We start from the raw sequence: 15,675 nt of genomic DNA, 5'->3' as shown, positions 1-15,675 counted from the left end.
AATAAACTTGCTCATACTTACAGACATAATCGATCTTACCAGAAGCCATTCATTTTATATTAAAAGTCCTACGAATTTAATATTTTTTCATACAACATAGTTCAAAAACCGTCTTGCCCCCATAGGCGGTCTTGCCCCCACTTCCCCTATATAACAATCAGTTAAAATATTAATTAAAAGACCAGAAAAGGGTCACACAAACTAATTTTATCGATTAATTTGTCCACAATAGAAATTCTATTTTATTTTATTTTTTTCAACAAAAAAATTACGTATACACCACCGTATCCTTACTTTCTGTAACCTCATAGTTTTCGACTGCATGAACCGATTTTGATGATTCTTTTTGTATTTAATTTGATTTTTTATTTAATTTGGTCCAGGTTTGACTATGGCATCCATGAGAAACATATATAATATTTTAAGTTCGGATGCATACAATTTTTTTTTTTTTTTTTTTTGTTAAAAAGGATTATATAATACCTATTCATTTCTTTTTCAACAATACTCCACAAAACCTGACTCAATTTGTTTGTCTCACGTGACTTGAATTGATCGTTAGTGCTATTTATAGGTAAAAGAGCCAAGAAAGTTCATAAGTGAATAGGTTAACTATTGTTACCAAGGTAATATATTCATTTCAACCAAACAACTTGGTTTAAAACCATTAAGAAGACTAATCCACCAATCCATTTTTTAGAAATCAACGAACCACATTTACAGAAATTAAATGCAACCACCAATGCATATACACTTGATCCGTCAATTCCCTCATATCCCCAAAAAACGTGTCATGGCTTAACTGGGCAGAAGCAAAAAAATCAATTGAGTGCTAAACCAGACAAATTTCCATAGCAAACAGTTTTTTTTGTTTCGAATACCCTCAAGCTATACCCACTACAAAAGCCCTTATCCTTCCCCAGACCCAAGGAGCTGATGCCTATGCATCGTGAAAAGCATCATCCATTGCACAGAGCATCACATCATATGAACAAAAACTTAAATATGCATCTACGAGAGTATAACTGCAAAAAAAAAAAAAAGTAAACCAAAACAAACTTAAGCCTGCGAGGGTTAAAAGTTCCAAAAACCATATAATGCACCACATTCACTTCCCCATATCCATACAGAGAGTCCAGTTGTCAAGCCATAACAATGAAGCGAGCTTAAGGATCCTTATATGGATTGTGTTTTTCACTCGTCATCACAGTGCAACAATCCTGAACTGCATCGCACTGCTGCTGCCGCCGTTGGTCACCACACCAATGAGGATGACCCCATTTTGTGTACGGATCAGAGCCTTTCTGATTTTTATAATAAAAAGCAAATTCACAGATTCCACTATAAAAGTCTATCTGTATGTGTGTTTTTGTAGGAGATAGGGAGATGATATGATGGTTAAAAATAAAGTGCAACGTCCTCTCGGTCCTCTCATCCGCGGCATGTCCATTTACAATTCACAAAAAACACACTCCTGTGTGTGCCGGCAGGATGTCTCTCACTCAATTTGGTGGATTCGCCTGTCAAAATGTGATTCTGAATGATGCGGCGACCATAAGGAAAGGAATAAAAATCCCCAAAAAACGAAGAAGACTGTAAAAAAAAATATCCTTCGCGCCGGATTGACTATCCCTATCCCATCCATATGCATCATGATGGGGCTCTTTAGCGCTGCAGCAATAAATGGAAATCCTCTCACGAATCAAAGGATATTTCTGCGGGCACATAAAGTGCACACACCAGCAGCAATTCGTTGATGCAAGGATCCATGCATATTCTCCTCTTCTCCTGCTCTGGCTCCTGATTTCTTGTTTTTTTCTTTTTCTGTTATTTGTGGATCTGGTTGATGTGAGTCCCTTTCTATTGCATATGATGTGGGGATCTGGATGGACTTTGTTGGTTTTTGTAGGCTCTCTCGCTCCTCGTTTGTAGTGAATATTAAATTTGTCTAGCCCCAGCTCTGGAGATACTATGTTGATGACGAGTATATGACAATGATGATGACTATGATGCTGGGATACTGGATGCATGATGATGATGTGTATCTGCTTCCGGATATTTGCATGGAAATGAAAAGAATATTTTTTTGGACTTTTCTTCTTTTATACACGAGAACGGTGCAATGGTAACATGCCCCACAGTAGATACTGGGAAGGACACATTTACAACTTGTTAAGGTTTTTTTTTTTTTTTGTTGTTGTTGTTTTGTTTTCTGTTCTGGAGTACTGTTTCATTTGTTATCCATGCTATATTGACTCAGGATGCATTTTTTTTCGTTTAACCAGAATCGCGTACAAAAGAATTGGACGGATATATTGCAAGTTGGGGTTTTTTGAATCCACAAACGTTTTGGGCACTTTTATTGTCCTTATTGTGCCTTTGAACTCGCAATGATGATGTGGGTGATAATAAAAGTGAATGCTTTGTGGCGCATTTGGAGGTGCGAATGAGGGCTTGTTTTCAATTTTTACGATCCGATTTTTCTTCGATTTTTTTTTTGTGGTTCTGTCTGGTGTTTGTATGCAATACATACTGCAGAAGTAGCATATAATTAATTAAAGAAGGAGTTAAGAATTCTAAAGCATTTCTGATAGTCTTCTTTTAGAATGATTTAAGTTCATATTAAGCAGGTGAAAATAGAAGAATATACAAGAAAAGAATATTTTATAAAGGATGAAGACTAAACAAAGAAGTTTAAATTAAGATACGGCATTCCTAAATTATACTTTTATGTGTTATTTAAATATGCTGATAAAGAAATCTTAGAACTTAAAGTGATTAAAAATCAAAAATATCACTGGTCAACAAAATTGAACTTTTCTTTTGCCACAAGAACCAAGATATTTTTTTCTAGAGGTTTTTAAAGTGCTGAACTCGAATCTGAAGTCAAACAAATTTGATTGGCCTCTGTTTTTAAAATATTACCGCTATAAAATGCTAAAAAAACGTCATTTTGGCTGTTTTCGAGTTTCTGGTTTTATGTGGAGTAATGCATTATAAACAAATTTGTAACAGTGATTATAGGAAAAGATATTCTTCTTTCAAAAACTGTTTAAATTTTCCCGATATTTCTTTTATTGCTAGAGATCTAGCAAGAGATCAGTTAATAAGCCAAAGAGAAACTAAACTGAATCTAAAGTTTAAGTCCCTGGTCACAGAATTTTTGCCACAAGAACCAAAATATATCCTTTTAAAGGTTTTTGGGTTGCTGAACTCGAATCCGCAATCAGAAAAATTCTATTAGCCTTCGTTCATGAAATATAACCGTTATAAAAAAAAAATATCTCAGGCAATAAAAGAGATATCGAAAAGATTTAAACATTTTTTGGAAGAATAAAACCAGTTTTTATAGGCACCGTTGCAAACTTATTCATAATGAATTACCCCACATAAAAACATAACCTCGAGAATAGCCAAAATGGAATTTTTTGGTATTTTCCAACGGTAATATGTCAAAAACGGAGGCCAATACAAATTATCTGACTTCAGATTCAAAAACCTTTTGAAAAGTATACTTTTGTTCTTGTGGCAAAAATCTTGTTGACCAGTGTATTCTTATATGGATATTGGAAATTTGCTCCAAATTTGTCCTCCAAAAATTTAATAAAAAATACTTGAACTAATTTTTTTTTTTTTATTAGAACTTCTTAGAACTCGAGATAATAATCAGATATGAGATAACAATGATGGAGAATTGTTTGTCTCGCAATTCTGTGTGTCTTTCTGTCAGTCAGTTTTCAGATAGTCTTTCGATCTGTATACGGAGCAACAGCCTCCATGGATAAATCGATTTACTTCTAATTTAGTTCGTTGAGTTATTTTGAGTCTTTCACTAGCGGTTTTTGGAATCAATTTATTAAGACCAAAAATAAAACTATAGTACTTATGATTTTGTTAAAAAAAATGCACCTTTAAGATAAGATCTATCTTTAAAGGAAAAAAGTTATAATTATAAACGGTGTATCTCATAGAACGGTTTTTTCATTTTTAAAATTTTTAGTAAATGCCATTTTTATTTTGATAATAAAAAATGAAGTGCTTATTAAAAACTCTATCTTGTAATGAAAATTTATTTTATTGAAGTTATACTTCTTATGGGAGGGTGGGTATGAAAATTTACTTTTTGACAAGAATGTCAAAGGGATTATGACGCGATCACCCTGGGTAGCAGGGCTGTCGTTTCACCTTTAGAGTAGGCAGTACTTTAGTATTTAAAAATGCAGTACGCCGTAGTACGGCAAACATAAAACACACAACACGTTGCAAGTTACATGTTTCATGTGGCAAGTTGCATGTGGCAAGTCGTATGTGGCAAGTTGCATGTGGCAAGTTGTATGTGGCAAGTTGTGTGTGGCAAGTTGCATGTGGCAAGTTGCGTGTGGCAAGTTGCATATGGTAATTTCCATGTGGCAAGTTGCCAGGGTTGCAAAAAGCTCACATTTCAGCTCAGCTCAAATTTGAGCTAGGTACCATAGCTAAGCTCATTTGAGCTGAGCTGAAAGTGAGCTGAGCTGAAAGTGAGCGCCCCAACTTCCAACGCCTATATCTCGGAATTTTGAAAAAAATGAAAAAAAATTTGTTGATGCCAAAAGGTAGCGAGGACTCTAACCTACATTTGGGTACAACTCCCATCCCTGTAGGTGCACGCGTTCTCAAACCGGGTGAACTTAAAGGTAAAAAAAAAGTTAAGCCCGATTCTGAAAAAATAGGTATGATGTGGCGGTTTAACATGGAAGATGATTTTTTAAAAATCTGAGAATGTGCAAAGCGTAGGCCCATGACACAAGCTATCATTTGGCATCACTCCCAAAAATTGCTCTCAAGCGGTTTAGCTTCCAGGAGCGTTCAAAGATTCGGGGATTTTTCGAAAAAAAATTTTACCCCAACTTTCAAACGCGAATTTCTCGGAATTTTGAAAAAAATCGAAAAACCGGATTATACCACTATCGGCTAGCTGAGAATATAAGCTTTCATATGGCACCACTCCCCTGTCTCTAGATCAAAGCGTTCCAACGCCTATATCACGGAATTTTGAAGAAAATGAAAATAAAATTTTTGATGCCAAAAGATAGCGGGGACTCTAACCTACATTTGGGTACAACTCCCATTCCTGTAGGTCCACGCGTTCTCAAACCGGGAGAACTTAAAAGTAAAAAAGAAATAGGCGCGATTCTGAAAAAAAGGCATGATGTGGTGGTTTAACATGGAAGGCGATTTTTTAAAAATCTGATAATGTGCAAAGCGTAGGCCCATGACACAAGCTATCATTTGGCATCACTCCCAAAAATTTGCTCTAAAGCGGTTTAGCTTCCAGGAGCGTTTAAAGATTCGGGAATTTTTCGAAAAAAAAATTTACCCCAACTTTCAAGAAAAAAGTCGAAAAACCGGATTCTACCGGAATTTTTTTTTTATGATAAAAAAAGAAATATTTTACTAAAAAAATAGAAATATATTTACTATCAAAAACACCAAGAGAAAAGATCACGAAAAATTATCTGTCTTATTTATAAAAATATCTATGTGTTAAAATAATTCCATTAATAACTAGAACCAAACATCTTAAGCTATGGTGTTTTATAAAAGTTTAAAATATCTTCATATTTCATTATACTTTCCAAATAAAAATCAATGTATCCTCTCACCCATCACAGCTCAGCTCAGCTCACTTTACCTTAGCTCACCCAACAGCTCAGCTCAACCATCAGCTCAGCTCACTTTCAGCTCAGTTCAAATGAGTTAACCATATATAGTACGTTCTGAACCGCACAACATGAGTAAAGTTCACAGATAAAATTGAAAACAACATGGACGCAAGGAGGATGAAAGAATTAATTTATTGTTCACTTGATAAAAATGTAAAAAACGAAGTGTGGATTAATTAATTTAATAATAGAAATTAAAAATATCAAATGAAATTCATTTACATATACTGAATGAGAAGTATAACTTCAGTCGAGTGTACATGTGTACACACACTCTTTTTTTTTCAATAAAACAGCATAAATATTGATGAGTTTAAAAAAATGTTTAGACTATTTTATTTATGCAAAGTGAAAGACACATGAAACATGGTTGATATTAAAATTTTAATCTATATCGATTATAGATTTTATAAATGTAGTAGGTAAAGTAATAAAATAAAATGCGGGATTGGGCCGCATGTATATATTCTTATAGTCAATTTTTTTTTGAAAGATTTGTATAGTAAAAACTAAGACTAATTTTTAAGTAATTTTATTAAAAATGTTAAAAAATTGTGTAGGCATTTGGTTTTAAATTCTTGTATCCTCTAAAGTTTAAAGAAGTATACAATTTAATTCCAGGTATAAAAAAAAATTTATAAAAACAAAATTTAAACATTATTGGAGCTGTTTTTTTTTAAATTATTTTTATTTAATACAAATAATAATAATTAAAAAAATAAAAAAACTACATCTCATTCTTAAGAACTTAGTTGACACATAAAAAACTAAATTTCAAAAAAAAAAAATCATCGATCCGATCAAAAAAATTGGTTTCCGAAGCCCAACATCTTTTTTATTTTATCAAAATCGTTAATAAAAGCTATTTTTGTGAAAAATAAGTTGTTCGATTTTGTTGATATGGTTATTTCAAATTTTTTTAATGAAAATGTATAATAACACTGATGGTTAACAAAATTAAACTTTTTTTTGTTGCCGTAACAAAAATATACATTTCTGAAGGTTTTCGGTATGCTGAACCCGAATCCGAAGTCAAAAAAAATTAATCAGCTCCCGTTTTTGAAATATTACCGTTAGAAAATGCAGTTCTTCGGACCTTATTCTTTTACATAAGGAAAATTGTTTGAGCATATTTAGTAACGGTTTTTATAAGAACTATTTTCCACCTTTTTAAATCTGTTTAATTCATTCCGATATCTTTTTTACTGCCCCAGATATACTCAGTTGTTTGGTATTTTTTAAATTTTATAACGCCATCATCTCCTTTATGATATATGAAGCCAAACCCACTTACTTCATTTTAAGATATCTCGGGCAATACAAAAGATATTGAAAACATTTAAACAGGTATCGAAAGATGGAAAACAGTTCTTCTAGTAACTGTTACTAGATATGCTCAAACAATTTTCCTTATAAAAAAGAATAAGGTCCGAAGAACACAAAAAAACGTTTTTTTGCGTTTTCTAACGGTTTCTGAGTTCAGCACACCGAAAACCTTCCGAAACGTATATTTTTGTTTCGCCAACAAAACCCTTGTAAACCAGTGTAATTTTACACGTATGTACATTATGCAGTCAGCCACTAAATTCGAAATGTATGCAAGCCTTGATTTTGGTCCAGTATTTTTTTTTTTAAACTTAACATTTTCTTGTAGTAAGTATTGAATGATTTTGACTTTCATATTTCTATCGAATTGCTCCAGCTTGATTTATTAAAGACACTAAAAAAGGCAAATCGTTTAATGTCAGTTCAAATTAAGAAAACAAATGGGGATCTATTTATTAAAACAGTTTGACTTTGAAAATGAGTAAAAACATGAACTTTGGCATTAGCATAGTAAAAGTATGATATTGTTACGGTCGTATTTTTCTTGAGTCTCTATTTTTTTGGAAAGTTGCTTTATTAAACCAAATTAAAAATTATTATCCGCTTAATTAATTTTCCAAAAACTTCTTACGTCTTTAATAAGTCTTGACCTAAATAAAATCTGAATTCTAATCAAATTGAATTAAAGAAATCAAATAATTTCAAATTCTTTATTTTCCTAAACATTTCCTTGGCGAATGTCCATCACACAAAATGACAAAATACACACACATCCTTCTCATTTATCCTCACCTCTCCACTGGATACATTTAACAATAGTAATTTCTAAACATATACGAGCATAATAGGATTATTTCTAATCACCATTATAATACCAATCGTCGCTGTAGTCGGTCGTGACAGCCTAATCCCAACCATTGGCTAATTGAATTTTCAAATATTTACCCATTTAACGAAAGGGTTAATTGATATCCCCGATGACATACACAAACACACACAGTTTTTGTTATATTCGCAAAACATTAATAAATTGTCCCTCAAAAGAAATAGGATATCTTTTTAAACAAGGACATATACACCTCCGCCTACGAAAATAATTTGCTAGAAAAAGGGTTAATCCGTATACTAAACATCCACTCCCACGACAAAATTTAATTTTGAAAATATTTTTTGTTTGGAAAAACTACACCGAATATATGCATTCCCAGGAAAAGGATCCTTTTTCAGATACCTGCTCGATCGTGTGCCCTCAATTATTATGAACGGGAAAAAATTCCTACCAAATAGAACAATATTTGTTCCGCTTTATAGGATCAGTTTCCAAGTTGCAGTTAATCCTTTTTTTTTTTGTTGGTTCTTCTCTTCTTGGGAGAGTTTTATTGACAGTCTACTGGTAAAACAAAAGAGTGAATAGTAAATTCAACACAAGGCGGTAACCGACAAATGGACAATGGAATTATATTGTGCATCTCAACCAGGATTAAGTAGGGGTGAACTGTAACTTTTAAAACAAAACCAAAATAGGGATAACAATCAACATTTGAAATAAAGAAACGCGAACGTTATGAATATCCTTCGTCGACCATATTTCCAGCTGTGTTTGTTCATTGTTATTTAAATTTTTAACCGTGTGATTTTGAAGGATATTCAACTCTTTTTCGTTTTAGAAGAACCGGCAGGATTCTAAACGAGTACCTAAATCAGTCATCTAAATGAGTTCAATGCAAAACAAGGATCGGGTAGGTACATTTTAATGAAAATGAGTAACACCCGACATTATCCTTTTTTTCGTCCTGGAAGAAGGAAGAGATTTGAGGAGTGATAGCAAGCATATACATATTGACCATAAAAGTCATTTTTGTGACCAAAAAGAAAGGGTTTTTATTGCAACTTGTTTCGTTGTTTCATTTTTGGAAGGACGAACTGGCTGATTTGCATGTCACGTAGCGGTACCATTATCCAAACAGAACGTGTTTACTTAGGAAAAATGACGAAAAAAAAAATAAAAAATATTATTGTGTGAAGAGAGTCCTTTTGTTTCAACAACGACGATAGACAAATTGTTATTATATTTTTGGACCCCATATATAAAATGGTCGAAGAGTAAAGGAGACGACGACGGAAGGGAAAAGAAAAAAGAGAGTGAAAAATAGATGCAACCCTTTTTTATTTGGTGGCATGTGAATAACGGTACTGTGAACTGCATGCTCGGTATATGTAAATAAATGTACCTCGAACACGGCCAGCATGTCGGCGGTGGTAGCGAAGGATAAATTTGCTTTTATTGCATTGTGCCAGGCAGGGTAGGTAGGTAATTGGCACCCTGTTGGTTAATGGCTTTGGGAGGACTTCCCTCCAAAACACTCAAGGACATTTCCATCCAATGTGCACTACTGTAAATTTAATATATCTCTACTATACCTTTATATATGTGGATATATATGAATAAATGTAAAGTTGTCGAGTGGTTAACTCTGCTATGCGCTCTGATGGAACACGGAAGAGTTATGTATAGAAAAAGGCTTTTTTTTAAATTCTTCCTTTTTCTTTTTTTTTTTTTTTGAATTCGTGTTTTGTTCCCCAGGTCGTTGTTTGTTTGCTATAGAGGATTTTATAAATGGTATGTGGCTGTAGGTGGGAGACATAGTAAAGTCCTTGCAATATACCTTTTCCTATAGTATAGCTGATGTGTTACAACTTACAACACTCTGGGCTGTCAATTTCGGTTTGAAAGATCTAGAGCACCATCAAGCATGATTGCATATATTTATGTACCTAGTGCTACCGCTGTGGCGCGGCTCAACCACCCTTTTCGGGTATGTAATGTTATTAATTGATTGATGGCTGATGTAGAGAGACGGCTTGAATGGATGCATTGATGGAATGATTGACAGGACGAAAAATATGCCAAGTCAAAAGGGAAGATTGCATTTTCAGTACCTATTGGAACCCTTTAACATGTAGGTGTAGGTACAGCTGAATGCAATCTTTCTATTCTTTTATTTACTTCAAGTTTATATGGATTGTCATGAGCTTGGAAGCACTGTGATCTAATGAGTTTTCAGAATTTTGTTTTCGTATTTAAAATCAAAGCCAACGTCTTATTGTCTTAGCTCAAAATATATATATCGATAAGATCTATGAGACATCTACAAAAAGAGCTAGAATTTTTTGAACTCGATCAAATTTAATTAAAAAAAGCAAAAAAAAAAACATTTATTTTTATGTCCTCACTCTATTTTATCAATTTTTTTGTTCGAAAACCTATCAAAAATATATACCATGTGAAAGCTTATTATTTTACCTTTCATATGACGTATCAATCTCATTTCAAAGATGCTTACAAGAGAAGTTAGAATTTTTTAAAGTCAACTATATCTTATTTCCAGACTGAGATTACGGTACTTCCCACACTGGTGGCTGTTCGGGGGGCAACATATCTCCACTGGTGTTTTGAGGTTTTTCGCAAGTTTCTTGATTTAACATTGTGTAGCTTTTAGTTAGTCTACCGTTATGTGCGATATACCAAATGAAAGGTAATTGTATTTCTTTCTATCTGCTCTTGGTCAAAAGTTATATCCTGTTGAATTCTAAAATTTTATTTTACCGTTATCTCAAAATTGTGTTTACGAAAATGATTGAAACTTTGCACACATATAGTCGTAGTCATGGTCTATCATTATTCCATATACTTTATTCCTGTATCTATTAAAGAAAAAAAGATAAAAATATAAAACGATGAAAATCGGTTAAAAACGGTCAAAAAACATGTTTTTTAAAAACTTGTTTCTTCCGTTATTCAGTCAAAACTCTCTAAACGATTCTAAGTTTTTGCACATGTATGCATAAGGCCAAAACCTACATCAAAAATTACCCAAAAATACCCCTAAAAACAAGGTGTTTTTCAAAAATTCATATTTCAAAACGCAGAGTGTTGCAAAAAAAATCCGTATCAGGCGTCTAATTTTGTTTTCTCTCATCTTTCACCTGGCTTCTTTAGAATTGTCAAAAAAAATTTCCTTTACCCAAAATCATCATTTTGTCATAGCCCCAACACGTGTACAACGAAACGTTATAGCTTAGTTTCAAATGTTTTTACATTTTTTTCTTAAATGCAGTTATTCTTAAATTAATCTCATCTATCTATGGCAAAATCAATTCTCTACGACTTCGCGTTTAGATTTTAGCCCAAATTTCATCTTTCCGTTTGACCCCTGTTTACCCTATTAAATGACGAAATTTTTAAAAATCCTTCATTTGAATTGAGCTTTAGGTTATTATCTTTCAAATAAGCTATAGAAGATTTTTGTATCTCTAATAATTTATTTTTAATTTTTAATTGAAGTTTTTTGCCGCACTGCGAAAGTGCGAGAGTGTAACGTTAGAAAATGGCGTCACTTTTTTGTGGTAGCTGCCATGGTTCATCGATTTATAAGACGTTATCCCGTCAAAAAGCTTATACATAATACATGTGTATGTATATAGACGACTTTGAATAAGTGTTTGGGAAAAAGTCAGAATTAAAAAAACTATTTTATGGCAGGTAGGTACGCTTAATAATGATTTTTTTTTAAATTTGTCATCAAATGATTGTTTTTTTTTTTACCTACCATTTGTTTTGTTTTGTTTTTGTGAAAATTTACATTTTCTAAAATTTGTACATGACAATTTTAGTTATTTTTGGTCCTAAAAATTTATCCCAAAAATCTCTCTGCACAATCTCTAAAAATTGCCACATACCAAAATTTAGGCTGTAGCTTTTTAAACAAACGGATAGAAAGACGACCTTGAGGCACAAGCTTTTTTCGCCTGTTCTATCATCGTAATTTCATGTTTGACTGCTATCTCAACTTATTTTTAAAAACGCAGAACTAGATTTATAGAACTAAAAATAAGTATGTACAAGTACAAAGCTACCTACATACATCGCAAGTAAAAATTGCATTAACAAAATGAAGGATCTTATTAACCCTTGTTTCATTACCTTTGTATCTATATACAAATTATAGTAGAAACCAAACTCTGATCCTGGTTTTAAGCTCGAAACAATTTCATTAATGCGTTATCTCACCCACACCAACACACGCATACACACAAAACAAAAAAAAAAGGAACTCACACTTCATGGAAGAGGAATTTAAGTAAAATACGGCCACATAAAATTCATTAAAAATTAATTTGCAATTTCCTTAATTGCAGCACTTTACGCCACTTTGATCCTTTAACACAACGAAGTGTAAGTGAAGCTATGTTTCACTTAATATTTTTTTTTTTTTTTCATTCTTTCTTGTTTTTCATAAAACAATTCTTTCTGTGTCGTTCGTTTCGTTTGTCGTTGTTTTGTGTGTAAAAGACTCCGCGCGCACTTGAACATAATTGCGCTACTGCATAATGGCACAGAAGCATCAGCATCCGCATATATCCCCAGCATCAAGCATCAATTCAACCCCAATTCCTGTCTAAAAACGGTATCTGTACACACCTTACGACTGTGGCATATTTGTGGCCCATTAAAACACATGTCTTTCTATCAAAGAGACTGTGTGTGTGTGTTTGTGTGTGACGACGTCTTATTGCAGAGTATGTTTTAATCGATTTGCGTTTGCTTAGATTTTAGTATCTTTGGCATCAGAATTTGATCCTTTTTCAAGCACAAGCACACGTTCAAAGATTAAATTATAATTTGCCAGAAAGTAAAGAGATAACACAGGAGCTGTTTGGTACTTAAATATATAAGACATTCTATTCCACCCACCCTACCACATAGAACCCGAGCGCACACATTAATAATTATTTATCAACATGACATGTGTGCTAAAAATTAACATCCTTAATTGTAAACTCCTGCTGCTTCTAAGTCTCACTGTGGCAAGTCGTTTGACAAAAAAAAATAAAAAATAAAATAACGCAGGTGATTAGCAACACAAATGGCGGATTTCTTTGTCCTTTTTTACCGTATGTAAAAACGAAAGAAAAAAAACATGGAGTCATAAGTGGAGTCCTTGGTGTTTGAGTATATAAAAAGAATTATATGTTTTTAACTACCCTCTGCTCAAGGCTGGGGGCTCGAGCGGGAAATTTTAAATTTACTCAAGTAGCATTGGCAACGGAAGGAGGTGGTGATGGTGACAAGTGGCAACAATATGACTTTTGTGCCCACTTAAGCATCTTTTTACAGTGTATTAGAAAATCCATATTGAAAAAAAAAGGATACATGAAACATACAAGTAGATGGAAAAAAGTCCTTTAGGTTTCATTGAATTTAGTGCTTCGGTGAGTCTTTTACGCTGGGTTGTTTGCAGGGTGAGAGTGTTTTAGCCTAAGGATATACTCATATAATACACACAAGCAATAGGTTTATATATTTTCGATAATGTTTCATCCAAGGATATATAGGACTCAGAAGCCTTAGGCATTTTTGACCAAATGCTTTTGGAGGATTTTACATTTTATCCGTTTTTCAGTTTACAAACGGTTTTTTTTTTTCGAGATCTTATTTTTTCTTTTTTTTGTATTTTGTGTTTTAGCTTGGGGGAACTTTTCAATAAAATACTAATAGAGCAGATGATTTCAATGGTTTGTCATATCCCTTCAGGGAATTCATACATATCAACATCAATGGTTGAAGTTCTTTTTTGTTTTGTTTCCACTTTAATGGCGGATGTGGGAACGGAAATATGTGAGCTAAGAGGGTTATAATTAAAATTTTTCTAATAAAACTTATCAAGACAACCTGTGATACTTACCAGTGCAGCCTGTGATACTAGCTTAATTCTGTGATATTTAGACAAATCAAGGTTAACCCCTTGCCTAAAAAATAGGCATTTTTAAAAATTTCCCCTTAATCCATTGAGTTATACACCGAAAGAAAGGCCTCTTTAAGCTCTATTCCTAACTGAAAACCAAAAGTTTCTTGCACGTCTGGTTGCTGAATTACTAACAATCGAAATATTTTTTTTTTCTTACAATCAGAAGCAGATATCTTAGGATATACAAACTATAATTTTCAGCACTTGTGATACTTTCGGGGATCGTGATACTTACCAGTACAGCCTGTGATACGCACCAAGGTAATCTTTGATACTTATTGGGATGGCGGTAATATGTTTTTTTTTTTTTTTTTTTAATTTATTTTTATTTTTCATCAACTTAAAACTATCTACTAATATTTCAATGGTTTTTATTTTTCACCAAGAAATAATTTAAAAAAAAACTTGGAATCTTATCATTTTTTTTTCTTATTTTAAAAACTTACAAACTAATTAAAACTACTTACAAACTAATTAAAACTACTTAAAAAACTACTTAAAAACTAGAACAGCCACAGCAAGCAATTTTGTATTTTTTTGTTTTTTTTGTATTTTTTGTATTTAGTTTTTTTTGTTTTTTTTTTTTTTATTTTTTTATATTTTTTTGTATTTTTTTGTATTTTTTTTTTGTTTTTGTTTTTTTTTTTTTTTTTTTTTTTTTGTGCCACCCCGACTGTCCCTACTTAAAACTAAACACCTAATATGTGGCCGTAATATGTTGATACCTTCAACATGTGATACCTTCCAGTGCAGTCTGTGATACTTAGCAATGCAGTTCACTATAATAACTAAGGCAGCCTGTGATACTTATGAGTGCAATCTGGGCAAGATCATCATGATCACTTGTGATACTTACCGGGGCAGCCCAAAATACTTACTAATTCAACCCGTGTTACTCGTGATAGTTACCAAAGCAACCTGTGATACTTATTAAAACAACCTTTGATACCTACCAACCAGGGATGCAAGTCATACTTTATGGTGCAACTCGTGATAATTATCGGGCAACCCGTGATAGTAACTAAAGCAACCAGTGCAGCTTGTGATACTTACTAAGGCAACCTGTGATATTTACCAATGCAACTTATTTTCCTATAATAAATAATAGTGCAGTCCGTGATACTTACCAAGGCAGCTTGTGATACATACTATTTCAGTCTGTGATACTCATCAGTGAGGCCTGTGATACTAATGAAGGCTAGCTATGATACTTACAAAGACAACTTGTGATACTTACCGGGGAAGCATGTACTATTAACTAGCGCAGCCTGTGATACTAGCCAAGGAAACTAGTGATACTTACTGGGAAGCCCGATGTTTTATCCGGGCCAGCTCATAACACTAAAACGTACAATCCGAGATACAAGCCAAGGCAACCCGTGATACTTCGCAAGCGATCCGTGTTACTAGATAAGACAACCTGTGATACTTACATTAAAAACCAGTGATACCTACCAGATACTTGCCAAGACAACTGTGATACTTACCAGTGAAAGGCCGTGATACTAACATAGGTAAGTTACCTGATTCTTACCAAAAGGCTTATATCGAGAAAGCGTTTTAAAGCATCAATGGAAATATTTCTGCGAGATAATTGTTTATAACGACCGCAAATACCCTTTGTTTGTTAAGTAATTTTTTTGGCCATGATTTTTAAAGTACCTACATGTTCTAAAAAGTTTTGACTATTGACCTCATCCAACAATTTACGTTTCGTGTATAATTCAAATTCAAAGTAGCTTTAAATAACGTTAAGTTGAACATTGCGTGTTTTGTTCATAGACAACTTAACCAACGCTTAAGTTCCAGCCACAATCTTACCAACTTCGCGCCTCCAA

General features: G+C 33.2%; 1 long non-coding RNA gene across 1 annotated transcript in view; it reads left to right on the top strand.

Annotated features, from left to right (window-relative positions):
• LOC129910605 (uncharacterized) overlaps positions 1-9,011 on the top strand; it is a 77,240-nt gene extending 68,229 nt beyond the window's left edge. The window contains exons 2-3 of the long non-coding RNA XR_008771527.1: positions 8,696-8,767; positions 8,829-9,011. This is a non-coding gene — a long non-coding RNA (uncharacterized LOC129910605). The remainder of the gene's footprint in view (positions 1-8,695; positions 8,768-8,828) is intronic.
• The last annotated feature ends 6,664 nt before the right edge of the window (positions 9,012-15,675 follow it).

This window comes from Episyrphus balteatus, chromosome 2, assembly GCF_945859705.1.
Source record: "Episyrphus balteatus chromosome 2, idEpiBalt1.1, whole genome shotgun sequence".
Taxonomy (NCBI): domain Eukaryota; kingdom Metazoa; phylum Arthropoda; class Insecta; order Diptera; family Syrphidae; genus Episyrphus; species Episyrphus balteatus.
This window is presented reverse-complemented; position numbering and strand designations above follow the sequence as displayed.